The following is a 22,511-nucleotide window of genomic DNA, read 5'->3' on the forward strand; positions in this document are numbered from 1 at the left end:
ACTTGCAGTCTCTCGAGCCACTAGAATGCCGTATGCCAACTGCCAAGCAGGGGCGGAGGCACACTCTTGTATAGCCCAGGTGGCCCAATTTTTTTTTATAAAAATTTATATGTAAATTTTGTATATTTTGGAATAATATGATATTAGCTCGGGTAGATCAATTTAAAATATTAAAAGATTGTAGAGTTTAAAATTCTAGCCCGGACAGAGCCATATTTCTGGCTCCGTCACTTATGCCAAGGCATACATTGTAGGTAATCCAACAAATATAAATGTGATGTTTTATATAAAATCAGGTAATCCAACACATATATAATGTCCTTATCTTGATCGTCACATTAGGTAATCCAACACATATAAATCGAAGCGCAAAGGGCGTTTTAATTAACTTGATCCTTGTAAGCATTTTGTGGGCAACTAAATCAGGTTTATCTATTGAAATAAGTATCTATGTCGTATTATTAAACTTTATCTTTAAATACACTAATATTTATTTCCATACAACTCTTATTTCTATGAGAAAAAATATCAAAATGTCTTAGATTACAAAATTAGATAGAAAAATTGTTCAAATACAGTTTTAATTACTTACTTAAAAAAATGTATTGTATATAAAATTATATTAAAATTTAAAAGATATATACGCCTTGGATCGAAAAGAACACTGATTATATTAATTAAGAGAATATAATAACTAGTTTAGGTCTCGTGTGTAATACCCTAAATTGTGTGTGAGAAATTATTTCACAAGCATACCGTCATGCTCGAAAATTATTGTAAATATGAGAAAGAGTTGACTCATCTTATGGATAAAGATCCGTGAGACTGTCTCACAAGATACCTACTAAAAAAATACATAGATTGCCTATATTTTGTAAGTACTCAAGAATTTGTGAAATGGATAATCATCGCTGCATTAAATTGGTATTCATTTGCATTTGCACGTGCATCCACATACATTAACATATTGGAGATCTATGCATGCAATATCATAATTTTTCTCAAAAATCATGTTTCTATATATATATATATATAAATATGATAAATAATATGCGGAAATAAATCGAGTGTTACCTCCGGCCATTGAAAAATTTGAAACTTTTCTGATTTTCCTCCGATTGAAGCCTTCTAAGCACTTCACGCTATCTGTAGACGGTGTATAATTTTCTTATGAGGTGTGTGCTTAGAGACCTCAATCACCGCTATTTATAGGCGTTTCTCATACCATCGATGAGTGTATCGGGAGCTGAGAGTCAAAAGAAGAATCGTGTACGCATCTCAATTTTCTAAAGTTGAGGCTGCGTACTCATGTTTTGTCAGGCAATGACCGTCGTCATTTCCTACACGTCTGTTCTTCTTCTGATATGTGTCACTTTTTCTTACATTCTCCCACTTGACACATATATCTCATTTACGATAGGAGAAAACAAAATACATGAATCATGGCGATAAGTCATCTTTAAAACGAGTATTATCTTCCATGTATCACAATGCATTATGTATCTCAAATCTGTATATCTTAATGAATAAACATTATGTTTATTCGAGGTCCAATTTTATTAATATTTCTCAAATCAATGAATGTGTAAACAATAAATATGAGAAAATATCACATCATAGTTTCATTAACTTTGTTCTTACAACAAAATTACATAAAGGAACAAATTCTCATTCTTTCTGTATGATCCTTGAATTTCAATGGTGGCATTCATTTAGTCAAAGGATATGCAATCATCAATTCAGTACTAATGTGTTCGATAATTAACTTATTATCTTTAACGCGTCCTCGTATGGCTAAATACTTAATGTCGATGTGCTTGTTTCGATTACCACTTTTATTATTTTTAGCCATAAAAACAGCAGCTGAATTGTCACAATATATTCTTAATGTCCTAGATATAAAATCCATGATTCTAAGCCTCGAAATGAAACTCTTCAACCATATACCATGTGAGGTTACCTCAAAACAAGCTACAAACTCAGCTTTCATAGTTGAAGTAGCAGTCAATGTTTGCTTGGCACTTCTCCAAGATACAGCTCCACCAGCTAGCATAAAAATATATTTTGAAGTGCATTTTCGTGAATCAATGCAGCCAGCGTAGTCTGAATCAGAGTAGCTAATTACTTCCAAATTCTCAGTTCGTCTGATCATAAGAATATATTCTTTGGTCCCTTGAAGATACCTCATCACTTTCTTTGCAGCTTTCCAGTGATCTAAACCTGGATTACTCTGATATCTTCCCAACATCCCAACAACAAATGCAATGTCAGTTCTAGTGCAAACCTAATCATACATCAAGCTTCCGACAACAGAAGCATAAGGAATGTTTTTCATTTGTTCCCGTTCTAGATCATTCTTTGGGCATTTGCTCAAATTGAATTTATCGCCTTTTACATGGGGAGCTATACTTGGTGAAAAATCTTTCATCCGGTATCTCTCTAAAACTTTGTTGATATAGGTTTCTTGAGACAGACCTATAATACCTCGAATTTTGTCTCTATGTATCTTAATGCCAATGACATAAGATGCATCACCCATATCCTTCATATCAAAGTGTTTAGAGAGGAATTGTTTCACATCATATAATAGACCATTATCATTGGTTGCAAGTAATATATCATCCACATATAGAATAAGAAAACAAATCTTGCTCCGACTGACCTTCTTGTATATACATTGATTCATGGGGTTCTCAAAGAATCCGAATGAAAAGATAACATCATGAAATTTTAAATATCATTGACGGAAAGCTTGTTTCATTCCATATATAGATTTCTTAAACTTACAAACCAATTGCTCACCATTACCAGAGAAGAATCTTTCAATTTGCTTCATATAAACCTCTTCCTCTAGTTCTCCATTGAGAAAAGTTGTTTTCACATCCATTTGTTGCAAATCTAAGTCAAAATGTGCAACCACTACTAAAATGATACGAAGATAATCTTTTTTAGATACATGAGAAAAATTCTCCTTATAATCAATTCCTTCATGCAGAGTTAATCCTTTAGCAACGAGTCTTGCTTTATGCCTTTCAATGTTGCCTAATAAGTCTTTCTTTGTTTTGAAGACCCATTTACTTCCAATGTCTTTTACACCATCAGGCAACTGAACAAGATCCCAGACTCCATTAACTGCCATAGAATTCATCTCTTCTTTCATAGCATTAAACCATAATTTTGACTAATTACAACTCATGGCTTGTGAAAAGTTTCAAGATCATTTTCTGCTCCGATGTTAAAGTTCGATTCTTGTAAATACACAACATAATCACTAGATATTGCTGATCTTCTTAATCTAGCAGATCTCCTCATGTTGTTTGGTTGATCAACAATTTCTTGTTGTTCTTTATTAACAACTTGATCTAATTGATTTTCATTAGCGATTTGTGGAACTTCAATAACTGGTTGTCTAACACCCATGTGGTCTTGAGGGGTGTGAATAATGACCAATATGTCATTTGAATAAGAGGGTTGTGCATTAATTTGATCATTCTCAAAAATTATGTCATGATCAATCCCACTAATCAAGTCATTTTCAAGAAATTTTGCCTTTCTTGATTCCACAATTCTAGTGTTGTGAGATGAACAATAAAATCTGTACCCTTTGGATTTTTCGGCATACCCGATGAAATATCCACTTATAGTTTTTGGGTCCAGTTTCTTTTCATGTGGGTTGTAAACTCTTATTTCAGAAGGACAACCCCAAATGCATATATGTTGCAAACTCGGTTTCTAACCTTTAAATAATTCAAATGGCGTATTTGGGACAGGCTTGGTTGGAACTCAATTTAATATATACACAGCTGTCTTAAGAGCTTCAGTCCACAAGGATTTAGGAAGTTTTGAGCTACTAAACATGCTCCTCACCATGTCCAATAATGTTCGGTTTCTTCTCTCAGCTACGCCATTCTGGTCAGGAGAACCAGGCATAGTATATTGGGCAACAATCCCATGTTCCTAGAGAAACTTCGCAAATGGCCCAGGAGCCTGTCCATTCTCAGTATATCTATCGTAATATTCTCTACCTCTATCAGTTCTCACGATCTTAATTTGTTTATCACATTGCTTCTCCACTTCAGCCTTAAAAACCTTAAAGGCTTCTAGTGCTTCTTTTTTGTTATGAAGCATGTAGATATACATGTATCGTGAGTAATCATCAATGAAAGAGATGAAGTATTTCGGACTTCGCATGTCCATATCTGGACAACAAATATCTGAATATATGATTTCTAAGATTTCTGTACTCTTCTTGAAACCCTTTTTAGACTTACTGGTCTGCTTTCCCTTAATGCAGTCCACACAAATCTCAAAATCAGTAAAATCTAAAGTACTGGGTACTCTATCATTTACTAATCTTTTAATTCTCTTTATGGAGATGTGTCTCAATCTTGCCATAGTATAGAGAAATCTTCATTTATAACACATATTTTAATACCTCCTTGAACATGCATAGTGGTGTTATTATTTTGTAAAGAAATAAAGAAAAGACCATCAACCATTGTACTATTTTAAATAAGCTTTGATTTATAAAACAAATTTATTGATTTATCCAAAAACTGAAATGAATAAACAAGAGGTACATGTTTTGAAACTGAAATTAAATTCCTAGAATATCTAAGAACATAAAAGATCTTTTTCAATTTTAAAATATAACCACTATTCAACACTAGACAGCAAGTCCCAATAGCCTCCACATGCGAAGACATCTTATTTCGTGAATAGATGTTCCGCTCATTTTTTATTGGCTTCCTTAGGTTTGCATACCCTGCAAGGTATTTGTAACATGGATTGTAGAACCAGAATCAATCCACCATGTGTTATAAATCATATCAACCATATTAGATTCATAACAGACAAATGAAGTAGGAATACATTTCTTTTCAAGCCAATCATTAAATTTATTGCAATCCTTCTTCAGGTGTCCTGTCTTTTTACAGAAGAAACACTTGGATTCTTTCTTGATGTCAGGTTGGGGTGGAATTATTCCTTTCCCTTTTCCCTTGACTTTGGCTTACTTCTTATACTTCCCTTGTGTAGTCATAAGTACATTATCACTCGTTTCCATCAACAACCATCCTTCCTCTTAAACACGTGGTCATTACTTCATTGATTGACCATTTATCCTTATGTATGTTGTAGGAAATTTTGAAGGGTCCATATTGCTGTGGAAGAGTGTATAAAATGTAATGCACAAAAAAAGTCTCAGACATTTTCACTTCAAGTGTCTTGAGTCGAGCCGCTATGTCCCGCATCTTCATGATGTGCTCTCGCACACCTCTCACACTGATGAGCCTTAATGAAGAGGATTTAATAATTAGGGTGCTAGCAAGTGCCTTATCTGAAGACTGAAATTGTTCATCAATAGCCTTCAGTAATTCTCTAAAATTATTATGCTAATCGACAGAACTACGCATACCAGCAGGTATTTTGGTCTTTATGAACATTACGCAGAGTCGATTAGATCGCTCCCATTTTCATAAAGATCAACATCATCCGGAATGCTGTTTTCAGTAATAGCAGATGGTTCGTCTTTCCGTATAGCATAATCAATATCCATCCATTCTAATTGAAGAAGAATTCTTTCTTTCCATATTTTATTGTTATCGCCTTTTAGTTCGAGAATGTCACATTTCATATCAGAAAAACTCGCAGGTTGCATAACTGTACAAAATATCATATGCTTAAAATTTTGAGACAATATCATGTTTTACCAATGAAATTCATGTTTTAAAAATCTAGTGAATTAAAATTTGCTTGTGGGCTAAAATTTTAATTCAATAAGATTTTTCTGTAACTTTATGATAAAACTATCAAAATATATTTTCTTTAACTCCTGTGGATAAATTAAGAAAAATATAATTTGATATTTTAACCTAATTAGTTATATAAATATAATAAAAATCCTTGTGGGGTAAAATTTATTATGTTTATATAATTAATTACAATTGATGTCCATTATGTGATCCAAATCCACTTAATGCACAATTTTTCATAATTAAGGATGTTGTGGCTATTCCTCAATTATTTAAAATTATACGGTTCACCGGAAAAATTTTTAGCTTTACTTTAATGTTTTATATAATAATTATTTAGTAACATAATCAACATTTTCCAAGATTTTTCCCACGAAAGATAGGTAGTTCTAAGGCCCCTTAAATACCTAACTCCTAGTCAGAGCAACATTCCTCAGGGAGACCAGTGGCTAGTCAAAGCAGTTTAAACCGATCTATGAAGAACTTTCTCATATCATGTTTTCTTACATCACCTTATAATTATTATTCAACTTAATTATCCGCATTTATGTGAATCTTTATAAGCCAAAATTTAAATAACTTTATATTCGTATTTTTACTTAATATGAACAAATATGTTCCCCATCAGTTTTTCTCTTCAATCAGTGTCACGCCCCGAAACTCGGGATTTGACATCGACGTTGTTTAACAATCACACAATTGAAACAACCAGCCTCGTAGCATAATATAAACCGAAAACCAGTTTATTATTCATAATTTCTCAAAAAAACAACTGTCTTTACAACTGAAATAAAATAAATTTGCGGAAAAGTCTAACATCAAATTTAAATTGCTAAAATTCAAAAATAATCATGTCTACCAAATTCGAAAATAAACTAATCACCATCCCCAAAATTGTTCAGATTCTTCTTCTTCTACCTGTTCTTCGGACTTATCTCGGAAAGGTTGTAAGGGGTGAGTATTTTGGGAATACTCAGTAAATGGGGGAAATATCGAACATCACATAAAATTTTTTTTCTTCATATTTTCAAAAATAACATATATTTACAGTATGCTTTTCATAATCGTAACACAGTATTCATAAAATTGTAACACTGCAATTTTTCACCTTTCATGGTTTACTGACGTCAGTCCCTAAGTTTTAATCCTCTAAGGGGGCGAGGCCATAAAACAGTTCTATCCCACTGTTAAGGGTCATATGTTGGAATTCCACCCATTTTCAGGGAATCCTCACAGTGTCATCACAAAAACGTAACAAGATTTAAAAAAACGTAGATGATGTTCGACCGCATTTTTTTTTCTTTAAAAGGAAAAACACATAACCCAAAAATTTAAAAATTTAAAATTTGCCCACTTACTTTAAATTCTTGATGAACAACCAAAAAACTAGGGTTCTTGCACAGGAATTTCGAAATTCCTACTCAACGGCTGGACGGCGGCAGCGCTTCGTTGTGCTCGAAAATTCCTAAGGAGACTAGAGCACAATTTTCGAAATTTTGTGTGATATGAGGTGTGATTTTCGAGTCCACAGGGCCCTCCTATTTATAGGAGTTGGCTGCTATCGTGATCAAGAGTTATAGTGCATTTGAACTGTGAATCAAATCTAAAATCATGATATATCCGTGATATAGGTTGATATTCGAAATCTCCTTTTTTCTTCCCACCTAATTTTCGAAAATTGCATAGTGTATACTGTTAGATTTCGAATTCTAGGGATTTTATTATCTATTGCTTGATCTTTTCTCCTGGTATCTCAATATTAACTTAAATCTTAGACATTTATCTGCTTATTTTCAAAATTTCCTTATTTAATTTCTTGGATTGTGATAGACTTATTCATTCTAAAATTCAAGTTGAAAAATAAATAATAATATCTTAATTTCGATCTTCATAATTCTACACACGATAAAATTATCTACACAACTTAGATAACCTTAAAACAAATCTTATATTCTGAATTATTTAAATATTAATATCCAAGATTACACCATCCTAGTATAATCACATTAATAAAAGATATGATCACGATTGTACAAAATCCCGGGTTTTACAATCAGAGTAGTGATAAAGTGATGATTACATTTACGTGAAAATGTGGGCTCCTCATCAGTTTTTCTCTTTTATCAGAGTTGTGATAAAGTGAGGATTGTTTGTTCATTTGTGCACATCTGAAATATTTTATTTTATTATATTACATTCACATCTTACTTGATATGTTCATTTCAAATTATAAACAATTTAATATAATTTAATATGAACATAATGTGAATATTGATGTACCAATTATTTTTTAATATTATTTGCATTTTAAATTTCAAGAATAAATGCAAACATAATAATAAATTTGCATGTACACATCAAATACTTATCCATAATATTTGATATTTTATCTAACATGCAAAAATAATTTCTAAACATTTATTAGAAATTACATCGATCTTGGAATTATTTTAATGTGTACAAATTATTTAACTAAATGCTATATGTATACTAAATTATACATATAACTTAATTATACATTAATTAATTATTTATTTATTTATTTATTATTATTATTAAAAATAATAAAATAAATAATTTTTTTTATTATCGACAAGCAATTGTCAAATTGTGTGAGTCCTACTTTTTTTTAAAAAAATAAAATTAAAACTAAAACATTACCGACACAATTGCTTGCAAGTTGCAATTGACTTTAATAAGTGGGGCCTCCAATTTTAATAATTTCAATGCATGCAATGTATTGAAATTATTGATCGAATGCATGATTTTTCATTTCATATTTATGAAAGAGTCTTCTGTAATTTTTTCCTTCCGAAAGAATTGCTCTCCAAAAAATTTTCTAGTTTCATAAAAAAAATTTAAGAATCAATTATCATTGTCAAGAATTCAAAGAAAAATTTCAAAATGCAATCGAGAACAAAATTCTCAAGTAAATTATTTTATCCAACCTTCAAGTTTTATTTTTTTTAAGCAAACTCCCAGAAGCAAAATCTTCCAAAACTTCATGATATATGATTTTCAGAAAATAAATTTTCAAGGTAGAGGTATTACGGCTCTGATACCAAATGTCAGAATTTTTCTCAAAAATCATGTTTCTANCAGATTAAAGCCTTCTAAGCACTTCACGCTCTCTGTAGATGGTGTATAATTTTCTTATGAGGTGTGTGCTTATGGACCTCAATCACCGCTATTTATAGGCGTTTCTCATACCATCGATGAGGGTATTGGGAGCTGAGAGTCAAAAGAAGAATCGTGTACGCATCTCAATTTTCTAAAGTTGAGGCTGCGTACTCATGTTTTGTCAAAAGTTGTAGGCAATGACCGTCGTCATTTCCTACACGTCTGTTCTTATTATGATATGTGTCACTTTTTCTTACATGCACGTCATGATTTTGAGAGAAGGAATTGTTTTTTGGCCACTACTAGTTCACCAAGATTTACGAGGCAGATTTATGTTATTTGGTGCATAGTGGGTGGGTCAAAGGTCCATGAAAATAAAAGAATTTTAAATGATATATTTCTTATTTATGGATATGCATTTTATAAAAGATTACATATCATTTTCAGAACACGCATGGTTTTTATTTATTGGGAGTTAGCTCACATAGTTCATGCATTGATTGTAGGTGAGCACGATAATATTCGAGATTTGGTCATACTGGGCATGGTGGTGCCCTAGGTTTATGAGGATCACTGTAAAGGGACGACGATCCATTGGACTATTTTATATCTTGTTTTGGCTTTTGAGACCAAGAAATTATCTTTAAAACTAAAAAAATGGTTTTCTTAGGTAATTCTATTATTTTTTCTTAACTTTTAAAGCTGTCGATATTTTTTTGTAAATTAAAAGATCTTTTACAAAACAAAAAAAAAATCAATATAACTTCATGTAAAAATGATATCATTGTTATAAATGGAATATATATATATTTTTTTCGTGAAAGAGATTTTCCTCGTGAATATATATGTGAGGTCTAGTTATTATAGTTACATTTAATTATCAAACAATATTGATTAATTTTAAATCTGCAGAGAGAAAATAGTTTAAAATACTTAAAAATGGACCTCAGGGACGACACTGCTGTATTCAGAATCAATCTCACACAAGTGCTGACCGTGTACAGATCAGCAATTCACAAGCTGCTGTTCAAATTATAGCCGACAAGACTTACAACAACAAAACTAAATCCAAACTCTCCATGACAACTTCAAATAGGCATACAAATACACGGGGCATCACCCCAGTAAAAAAAATCTGATATAATAAGAATAGACTAACTGAGAGACTTCAACTCTGACAACCAATAAATCATATATCACTCAAGAGCTCCACGGGCAGAATTTCCGTCTGATGCTGCAAAAATACTCGGGTTACCTACTTTGGCATCCAACAACAACCACAGTATCCCCATTATAAAATATTGAGGTTAGGATTCTGGCATAAAATAATTAAACAACAATAACGATAATCATAAATGATGCATAAAAATATGTAATGCTCGAGCAACAACACACAGAGGAGCTACATCGTTATGCAACTAAACTGTCCTATCAAATATGTCGTGCTTTGTCCAATAAACATATAAGAATCGGCCTCTATACAGCAGATAACGATATAATAAGAAGACACAATAACGAACGACATATGATATCAATATTTCAAATGCATATCACACATAAAATGCATCAAGAAATTGACAATCATATTTTCAGTCTCAGGAAGAACTAGGATCGAAATTTATTCGCTTATTCCGAAATAATCATGTATGCTAGGAATAACAAGAATGATAGAGCTAAATGTGTATGTCATAATATTATACCCTAAACTAAATGTCATAATATGTCAAACAAATAAACATATAATCAACAAGGTATTTAATTCACATAATTCATATAATTCACATAAATTACATGAACCACTCAAATACAAATAAACATAATCTATAATTTACCATCGTATGTTACCGAAATATAATATACCTAAACCGACTTTGAACAACGACCCAACAACTATCAACTTTCCTTCAAAATCCTGGGGCTAAAATGATTAAATATTCACAAGACATAATAAATTCACCAACAAGAAGAAATAATTTAATTAATTTAACTACAATTCTAAAAATTCTCAATGTTGAATATTACAGCCACAATTCTCCAACAAACTAAAATAATTCAACTTATTCCTAAAAATTACTAAAGTAGGATTTATTTACTAAATATTTAACTTAACGATTTAATTACTAGAATTTTGTCCCAATATTCCAGTATTACATCAGAAAACATCAAAGTGAGATTCGATAATTTCATCAGGCTTTTACACTCGAAAACAAAATCCATGTGCAACATAGTTTGATACATTTTCCAAATTCGGCACTAAATGGTTTAAAATCCATTTCTAACTCATTATTGACTAAAATCGATATCCACCGATTAGAAATGAAAGACAAAATGAATATCTAAATTTTTATAGTTGAAGTATAACCTGTAACAAAAGCGTGACACATATTAAAAGATGTAGCGTGTAGAAATTGAAATTGGCGACGGTCAAAAAAATTTAGATGCGTACACGTTTCTTCTTTTGACATTCAGACTCTCGATTTTTCTCGTTGATGGTATGAGATGCCTATAAATAGAGACGATTGAGGTCCCTAAGCACACACAGCTCATAAGAAATATACACCATCTACAGAGAGTGTGAAGTGCTTAGAAGGCTTCAACCGAGAGGAAAAACAGAGAAATCGAAAATTTTCAATGGACGGAGGTAATACTCAATCTATTTCCGCATATTGATTATCATGTTTATACATGTGCAGAAACATGATTTTTTAAGAAAAATTCTAACATTTGATATCAGAGCAGTGATACATCTGCCTTGAAAATATTTGATTTCATATCATGAAATTTCAGGAAAAAGAATTTTAAGTTTTACGTAAGAAACTTAAAATTAAAGATCGGACGTAATGATATTAAGAAACTTACCTTAGAATTGTGTTCTCGATCGGAGTTTGAATTTCTTCCTTGAATCTTGAAAATTAAAATAATAATTTTTGGGAGCAAAAATTTTTTCGGAGAAGGTGCTACTGGTTTTTTCTGAAAATCGAAAATTTGATGAATTTTGGAGAAGAAATATCGATTGCTTCAAATAATGCATTGTATTAAATTATGGAGTCATTTAATGATTTCTGATAAGCCACGTGAAGTTGGCCTACTGGAAAGAAGACTTACGCGTCTTCAAAATTTTCAATTCTCACAATTTTTGTCATAAATGTATATTTAATTGAGGTGGGTCTCACAACATTAATTATTTTTATTTATTATTATTTATAATAAAATAATAATAAATAATAAAAATAAATAATTATTAATGTGTTATTAAGTTATATGTATAATTCGGTATACATATAGCATTAAGTTAAATAATTTGTACACATTAAAAATAATTCCAAGTTCGATGTAATTTCTAATACATGCCTAGAAATTATTTTTGCATGCTAGATATAATGTCAAATATTATGGATAAGTGTTTGATGTGTACATGCAAATTTAATATTATACTTGCATTTATTTTTTTTAGTTTTTTAAATGCAAATTGTATTGAAAAATATTTTGGTAAATTAATATTCACATTATGTTCATATTAAATTATATTGAGTTGTTTATAATTTGAAATGAACATATCAAATAAGATGTGAATATAATAAAATAAAATATTTCAGATATTCACAAATGAACAAATAATTCTCACTTTATCACTACTTTGATAAAAGAGAAAAACTGATGAGGACCTCACATTTTCACGTAAATGTGATCCTCACTTTATCACTACTCTGATTGAAGAGAAAAACTCATGGAGAACGTATTTGTTCATATTAAGTAAAAATGTGAATATAAAGTTATTTAATGAAAAAGTTTGGCTTATAAAGATTCACATAAATGTGGATAATTAAAGTGAATAATAATTATAAGATGACATGAAAAAACATGATCTGAGGAGTTCTTCATAGATCAGTTTAAATTGCCTTGACTAGCCACTAGTCTTCCTAAGGAACGTTGCTCTGACTAGGATATAGATATTTAAAGGGCCTTAGCACTACCTATCTTTCCTGGGTGCACTCTTGGAAAATGTTGATTATGTTATTAAATAATTATTATATAATGCATTAAGTAAAGTCAAAATTTTGTCCGGTTAACCGTATGATTTTAAATAATTGAGGAATAGCCACAACATCCTCAATTATGGAAAATTATCCATTAAGTAGATTTGGATCATATAATGGACATCAATTGTAATTAATTATATAAACATAATAAATTTTACCCCACAGGGATTTTTATTATATTTATATAACTAATTAGGTTAAAATATCAAATTATATTTTTCTTAATTTACCCACATGAGTTAAGAAAAATACATTTTTGATAGTTTTATCATAAAGTTATAGAAAAATCTTATTGAATTAAAATTTTAGCCCACAGGAAAATTTTATGTCACTAGATTTTTTATAACATGAATTACATTGGTAAAACATAATATTGTCTCAAAATTTTAAGGATATGATATTTTGTGCAGTTATGCAATCTGCTAGTTTTTCTGATATGAAATGTGACATTCCCGAACTAAAGGGCGATAACTATAAAATATGGAAAGAAAGAATTCTTCTTCAATTGGAGTGGATGGATATTGATTATGCTATAAGGAAATACGAACCATCTGCTATTACTGAAAACAACATTCCGGATGATGTTGATCTTTATGAAAAATGGGAACGATCTAATCGACTCTGCGTAATGTTCATAAAGACCAAAATCTCTGCTGGCATGCATGGTTCTGTCAACCAGCATAATAATGTCAAAGAATTACTGAATGCTATTGATAAACAGTTTCAGTCTTCAGATAAGGCACTTGCAAGCACCCTAATTATGGAATTCTCTTCATTAATGCTCACCAGTGTAAGAGGTGTGCGAGAGCACATAATGAAAATGCGGGATATAGCGGCTCGATTAAAGACACTTGAAGTGGAAATGTCTGAGACTTTTCTTGTGCACTACATTTTATGCACTCTTCCACAGCAATATTGACCCTTCAAAATTTCTTACAACACACATAAAGATAAATGGTCAATCAATGAATTAATGACCATGTGTGTTCAAGAGGAAGGAAGGTTGTTAATGGAAACGAGTGATAATATTTTTATAACTACACAAGAAAAGTATAAGAAGCAAGCCAAAGTCAAGGGAAAAGGGAAAGGAATAATTCCACCCCAACCTGACATTAAGAAAGAATCCAAGTGTTTCTTCTGTAAAAAGACTGGACACATGAAGAAAGATTGTAATAAATTTAAGGACTGGCTTGAAAAGACAGGTATTCCTACTTCATTTGTCTGTTATGAATCTAATATGATTTATAACACATGGTGGATTGATTTTGGTTCTACAATCCATGTTACAAATACCTTGCAGGGTATGAAAAACTTAAGGAAGCCAATAGAAAATGAGCGGAGCATCTATTCAGGAAACAAGATGTCTTCGCATGTGGAGGCTATTGGGACTTGCTGTCTTATATTGGATAGTGGTTTTATTTAAAATTGGAAAAGACATTTTATGTTTCTAGTTTTTCTAGGAATTTAATTTTAGTTTCAAAACTTGTACCCCTTGATTGTTCATTTAAATTTTTCGATAAATCAATAAATTTGTTTTATAAATAAAATCTTATTGGAAATGGTATAATGATTGATGGTCTTTTCTCTATTTCTACACAAAATAATAACATCACTATGCATGTTCAAGGAGATATTAAAATATGTGTTATAAATGAAGATTCCTCTATACTATGGCATCGGAGATTGGGATACATCTCCATAGAGAGAATTAAAGGATTAGTAAATGATGGAGTACTCAGTACTTTAGATTTTACTGATTTTGAGACTTGTGTGGACTGCATTAAGGGAAAGCAGACCAATAAGTCTAAAAAGGGTGCCAAGAGGAGTACAGAAATATTAAAAATCATACATTCAGATATTTGTTGTCCAGATATGGACATGCAAAGTCCGAAATACTTCATCTCTTTCATTGATGATTACTCACGATACATGTAAATCTACATGCTTCATAACAAAAACGAAGCACTAGAAGCCTTTAAGGTTTTTAAGGCTGAACTGGAGAAGCAATGTGGAAAACATATTAAGATTGTGAGAACTGATAGAGGTGGAGAATATTGGGGTAGATACACTGAGAATGGGCAGGCACCTGGTCTGTTTGCGAAGTTTCTCCAAGAACATGGGATTGTTGCCCAATATACTATGTCTGGTTCTCCATACCAGAATGGCATAGCTGAGAGGAGAAACCGAACATTATTGGATATGGTGAGGAGCATGTTAAGTAGCTCAAAACTTCCTAAATCCTTGTGGAGTGGGGTTGTCCTTCTGAAATAAGAGTTTACAACCCACATGAAAAGAAACTGGACCCAAGAACTATAAGTGGATATTTCATTGGGTATGCCGAAAAATCCAAAGGGTACAGATTATATTTTCCATCTCACAAAACTAGAATTGTGGAATCAACAAATGCAAAATTTCTTGAAAATGACTTGATTAATGGGAGTGATCATGACATAGTTTTTGAGAATGATCACATTAATGCACAACCCTCTTATTCAAATCAGATATTGGTCGTTATTCACACCTCTCAGGACCAAATGGGTGTTAGACAACCATTTACTTAAGTTCCACAAATCGTTGATGAAAATCCAGTAGATCAAGTTGTTAATGAAGAACAACAAGAAATTGTTGATCAACCAAACAACATGAGGAGATCTACTAGAATAATAAGATCAGCAATATCTAGTGATTATGTTGTGTATTTACAAGAATTGGATTTTAACATCGGGGCCGAAAATGATCCTGAAACGTTTTCACAAGCCACGAATTGTAATGAGTCAAAACTATGGTTTAATTCTAGAAAGAAGAGATGAATTCTATGGTAGTTAATGGAGTCTGGGATCTTGTTCAGTTGCCTGATGGTGTAAAAGCCATTGGATGTAAATGGGTCTTCAAAACAAAGAAAGACTCATTAGGCAACATTGAAAGATATAAAGCAAGACTCGTCGCTAAATGATTCACTCAGCAGGAAGGAATCGATTATAAGGAGACTTTTTCTCTTGTATCTAAAAAAGATTTTCTTCGTATCATTCTAGCATTGGTTGCACATTTTGACTTAGATTTGCAACAAATGGATGTGAAAACTTCTTTTCTAAACGAAGAACTAGAGGAAGAGGTTTATATGAAACAACCTGAAGGATTCTTCTCTAGTAATGGTGAACAATTGGTTTGTAAGCTTAAGAAATCTATATATGGATTGAAACAATCTTTCCGTCAATGGTATTTAAAATTTCATGATGTTATCTCTTCATTCGGATTCGTTGAGAACCTCATGGATCAATGTATATACCAGAAGGTCAGTGGGAGCAAGATTTGTTTCCTTATTCTATATGTGGATAATCTATTACTTGCAACCAATGATAAGGGTTTGTTATATGAGGTGAAATAATTTCTCTCTAAAAACTTTGATATGAAGGATATGGGCGATGCATCTTAAGTCATTGGCATTAAGATACATAGAGACAGAATTCGAGGTATTATAGGTATGTCTCAAGAAACCTATATCAACAAAGTTTTAGAAAGATATCGGATGAAAGATTGTTCAAAAAGTATAGCTCCTGTAGTGAAAGGCGATAAATTCAATTTAAGCCAATGCCCAAAGAATGATCTAGAGCGGGAACAAATGAAAAACATACCTTATGCTTCTGTTGTCGGAAGCTTGATGTATGCTCAGGTTTGCACTAGACCTGAAATTGAATTTGTTGTTGGGATGTTGGGAAGATATCAGAGTAATCTAGGTTTAGATCACTGGAAAGCTGCAAAGAAATTCATGAGGTACTTTCAAGGGACCAAATATTATATGCTTATGTTCAGACGAACTGAGAATTTGGAAGTAATTGGCTACTCTGATTCAGACTACGCTGGCTGCATTGATTCAAGAAAATCCACTTCAGGATATATTTTTATGCTAGTTGGTTTAGTTGTATCTTGGAGAAGTGCAAAGCACACATTGACTGCTACTTCTACTATGGAAGCTGAGTTCGTATCTTGTTTTGAGGCAACCTCACATGGCGTATGGTTGAAGAGTTTCATTTCGAGGTTTAGACTCATGGATTCTATATCTAGGCCATTAAGAATATATTGTGACAATTCAGCTGCTTTTTTTATGGCTAAAAATAACAAAAGTGGTAGTCGAAGCAAGCACGTCGACATTAAGTATTTAGCCATACGAGAACGTGTTAAAGATAAGAAGTTACTTATCGAGCACATTAGCACTGAATTGATGATTGCAGATCCTTTAACTAAGGGCATGCCACCATTGAAATTTAAGGATCATACTGAAAGAATGGGACTTGGTTACTTTGTGTAATTTTGTTGTAAGAACAGATTAATGAAACTATGATGTGATATTTTCTCATATTTGTTGTGCACACATTCATTGATTCGAGAAATATCAATAAAGTTGGACCTCGAATAAACATAATGTTTATTCATTAAGTTATACAGTTTGAGATACATAATGCATTGTGATACATGGAAGATAATACACGCTTCTAGAGGACCTATCGCCATGATTTATGTATTTTGTTTTCTCCTATGGTAAATGAGATATATGTGTCAAGTGGGAGAATGTAAGAAAAACGTGACACATATTAAAAGAAGTAGCATGTAGAAATTGAAATTGGCGACGGTCAAGAAAATTTAGATGCGTACACGTTTCTTATTTTGACATTCAGACTCCCGTTTTGTCGTTGATGGTATGAGATGCCTATAAATAGAGACGATTGAGGTTTCTAAGCACACACACCTCATAAGAAATATACACCATCTACAGAGAGCGTGAAGTGCTTAGAAGGTTTCAACCGAGAGGAAAAACAGAGAAATAAAAAATTTTCAATGGCCAGAGGTAATACTCGATCTATTTTCGCATATTGATTATCATGTTTATATATGTGCAGAAACATGATTTTTTAAGAAAAATTCTAACACAACCAAAATCGCAATCTTTTGTACACAGAATATGCTAGAACACACTAGACGAACCAATTCATAGAAATAAATATGTAACAAAGCAGTTCTAGATAAACATGCATAACTATCTCCATTCTTAATGAAATTAAACGATTTATATTTCATTTCGAAGATAACACATATCTCTACAACTTTTACTTGATCAATATATCCAGAATCTTAGTGCACATAGATCATATAGCCAAAATACAGTAGGTTTTTTCCTCAACTCAATCAAAGAATACAGTTTTGGCATATTTTAGCGGAGAATTTATTTCAAATCCAATATATTCGTCAGTATAACACATTTCAATCTACGAAAACAAATTAAATTGAAGCGGTTCAAATTCCCAAACTCGGCAACCTTTTTCTGAATCGAAAATCTAGAATCGAGCTCCAATATATACCAAGTTATTGAAGCTAATGAGCAGGTAGACTCCTCGGAGTGGTGCAGCAGTTGAAACATTGCCAAAAAATGTTGGCGGAGTTACTGTTCATGCTGAGGACATGGCTGGAAAATAGCGGAAACATAAAGAGCTTTGATCCTTAATCAATACAGCACAAATCAACAAAAGAACGAAACAAAACTCACCTAAAATCAGACCAAGAAGCATGCACAGAGACAGAGCAGCGAACTATGCTTGAATGCTCTGTGTTCTTCCGATTTCAGCACAAAAACAGGACATAGAGCTTGGAAAAACAGGTTTCTGGGCTGTTGGCTTAATCTCTGGCAAGTTGGGGCTTGACGCGGTGGCTGAAGGAGCTGGAAGATGAGGGTGTGGGGTAGAGGGTTTGGGGATGAGTTTCTTCTTTATTCCCTTTATATTTACGTAAATGTAAGGAAGTTCAAACTTCGAATAAAATCGAAAAAATCGAAAATCCAAATAAAAAAAAACAAACACTGAATCGAACCGAAAATCGAATTTTATAATTCGGATATAAATGTTAAAATCGAAATTTATTTGGTTCGATTTCGGATTATATATGTCAAAATCGAATCGATCGAAAAAACAAAAATTTCATTAAATTAATACTTTTATTTTTATTATATATTTTTTGAGATGATATCAGTGTATGATGAACTATTTTGAATAATATTTAGTTTATTGTTGTTTATGTAATTCATTTAGCCTTTATATTTAAATGTTTTACTAAGAAATCATGTAAAAAGATATCATACTATATTTTACAATATATTTATCTTATTAATTTAAATAATTATATCAAAACCAAAATAGCTGACCGAAATAACCGAACTATTTCGGTAGAAAACCGAACCGAACCGAAGAAACCGAAAACCGAACCGAACCGACCGATGATCATCCCTACGTAAATGTATATATGTGTATATTATATAATATAAATTAGTTAGTAAAATTGTAACTCACCCATTTAATCTGGTTTTATATTTATTTCGTCTCGTGTGTTATTTAAACTACGGATATATTTCATATCGTTAAATTCATCGATATTCAAAAATATGTATTTTATCACGTTTCCTAAATTTATTTTGACATAAATAATGATTTTAATTAATCAACTCAATAATTATTTTAATTATATCAAATTACCGGATAATTAATTCTAAATTCTTACAATATATGAGTTTGTGTAGGTGAATGCAATTACTTTTATTTCGTCCTTGGGAATTTAGTTTATGATGTATTTTGTTTTTGCAGTAACTTGGGATGTTATAAATAGATGAGGTGCTGTCGAAACTTTTATTTATCTTATAATTAGTTATTATCGAGATGTGGAGTTACACATATTATGCCAACAAAAAAACCAAGAACCATTCTACATAATATACCCAACAAATCAAAATTGTTGAAAATTAATATTCAAAATATGTGTATTGATTATTTGAATGTTGAAAATAAGAGTTGTAAAAATTAGAAATTTGTGTGCAATGACGAAGATAATGATGTAATTTATTTTTTGGATTATTACCAAAGAAATTCTATAAATAGCATAACCATTTGTGAAGAAATTCACAATTGAATTGAGAGAAAAATATTATAAAATGTGTAGTTTGATAATTTTGAGAGTTTGATATTTTTATTTTTTTACCATAAATTTTTACTTTTTCATAACATGTTATCAGCACAAAACTCTAAAAGTCCTTCATATTTTTCCAAGCTCCAAAACAATGGAAAAAAGTAACAAAAGTAATAATATTTATTTTACTGTTTATTTATTTATTGTGTATATATTTAATATATAATATAATATTATTATATAATAAAGATAAAAAATAATAAAAATAAATTTTTCAAAAAAACTTGTTATAAATCCTGGGAGGATGTTAAGACGACATCCCACACTCTCGGTAAGGGATGCGACAAGTATAAAAGCTTATAAGATTTTTAAACAAAATACCTTATGACACCTCATTATAATAATGTGATATGATATACATAATTATTTAAACATGACTAATATTATATACACCATATTATTACCATAAAATTATACAAATACATATATTTATTTTTTTGTACACCAACGGTCATAAACGGTAACAAAACGACTAGTTTTTGCCCTATAAATATGATCTCACAAACACATTCAATCACTCCAACTTTCTCTTCTTCTCTAAAAATTATTCTTCATCAAATTTTCGAAGAAAAAAAAAGAAGATGTCTTTCTCAAGGTTATTTTAATTATTTTTGTTATAATACTCACGAATCTTGTATTTATCGGTGAATATCCTCCTCGTGTGTTTTTTTTTTTTTTTACGAATGGTTGTACTTGTTGTTTATCCATTACTTTGTATTGCAATATTCATTAACTAATAAAATGCATCATAATTTCTTTTAGTACCACCATGTCAAACTTGGCAAAGCTCGAATTCATTGCTCTTGATATTACGGGGAAAAATTATAAGCCATGGACTCTCGATGTAGAAATGCATCTTGAGTCATTGGGTCTAAATGAGACCATAAAAGAAAATGGCATATTCACATCACAAGAAAAAGGAAAAAGCCATGATATTTTTGAGTCGACATCTCGACAAGAGATTAAAATGTGAATATCTAATTGGAAAAGATCACATGGCTTTGTGGAAGGGATTAAAAGAAAGATTCGAACATACAAGAGAAGTTATACTTCCGATCGCTCGGGATGAATTGTATACGTTGAGATTCCAAGATTTTAAGAAAGTTAGTGATTACAACTCGACGATGTATCGAATAATCTCACAATTAAAATTTTGTGGGCACGAGATTACTGAATTGGAAATGCTTGAAAAAATATTTTCCACTTTTCACGCATCGAATATAACTCTACAACAACAATATAGAGTGCGTGGATTTTCGAGATATTATGAACTTATCGCCTGCCTCTTTGTGGCGGAAAAGAATAACGAGCTGTTAATGAGAAATCATCAGGCACGACCCACTGGTTCAACGGAATTTCCTGAAGTAAATGTCGTAAGCAAAAATGAATTTAAATCTGAAAATAAAAATCAAAGTTATAGACAATATTTTACTCGAGGACGAAATCGAGGTCGTGGACGTGGACGTGGAAGTGGAAGTAGTCGTGGTCGTGGACGCGGCCGTGGTTCTGAAAATAATCGAGATAGTTACTTCTATAACTCATCTCAAAAGAGCGTCTCAAACCATCCAATGAAAAGACATCATGAGAATATGAGTGTTAATGAGAATCACTCAAAAAGATTTGAAAGTTCTTAATTTAGATGTGGTACTCCAGGACATTGGTCCCGTATTTGTCGAGTCCCTGAGCACCTTCGTAAACTTTATAAAGAATCAATAAAGGGGAAATAAAAAGAGACCAACTTCACTGAACACAGTGAACTTTTGAGTGATTCAACTCATTTTGATGCTGGATATTCTCTGATTGATTTCTCGGACAATGATCAATTTGCTGGTGGAATAGATATGTAAAATATTTTATTTTTCCATGTACTTGTATGATAATATTTTATCGTGTGTATTGTATTGTATTTTATTTTTATAAATGTATTGTCAGTAATAGTATTTCATTGCATGTTTTTTTGAAGTTTAAATATGGAAAATGCTATGAACAAAGCTGAAGTTTGCATACCTGATAGTGGTACAACGCACACTAACCTCCGAGATAAAAGATATTTCTTGGAACTAAAACCAACAAAACAATGGTCAATACAATATCAGGTCCTGTAGACTTGATTAAAGGTTGTGGTAAAGCACAATTTTTGTTACCTAATGGTACAAAATTTTTGATCAATGATGATTGTATTCACCACAATCGGAAAGAAATTTGTTGAGTTTTAATGATATATATTCCTATGGGTATGATACTCAAACAATGAATGAAGAGAATGAGAAATATATGTGTCTTACCACATATAAATCAGGAAAGAAATATGTGATTGAAAAACTACCAATGCTCCCTACTGGATTGCATTATACACATATAAGTCTTATTGATTGATAATTTTTCAATATTAACCAATTGGCAAGATCGATTAGGACATCTTGGTTCAACAATGATGCGAATAATTATAGAAAATACACATGGTCATCCGCTGAAAGACCAGAAGATCTTTCAGAATGATAAGTTTCAATGAAAGCATGTTCTCTTGAAAAACTTATTATAAAACCATCACCAGCCAAAATCCAAACTGAATCACCAATGTTTCTTGAACGTA

Source organism: Primulina huaijiensis, chromosome 2, assembly GCF_012295235.1.
Source record: "Primulina huaijiensis isolate GDHJ02 chromosome 2, ASM1229523v2, whole genome shotgun sequence".
NCBI lineage: Eukaryota > Viridiplantae > Streptophyta > Magnoliopsida > Lamiales > Gesneriaceae > Primulina > Primulina huaijiensis.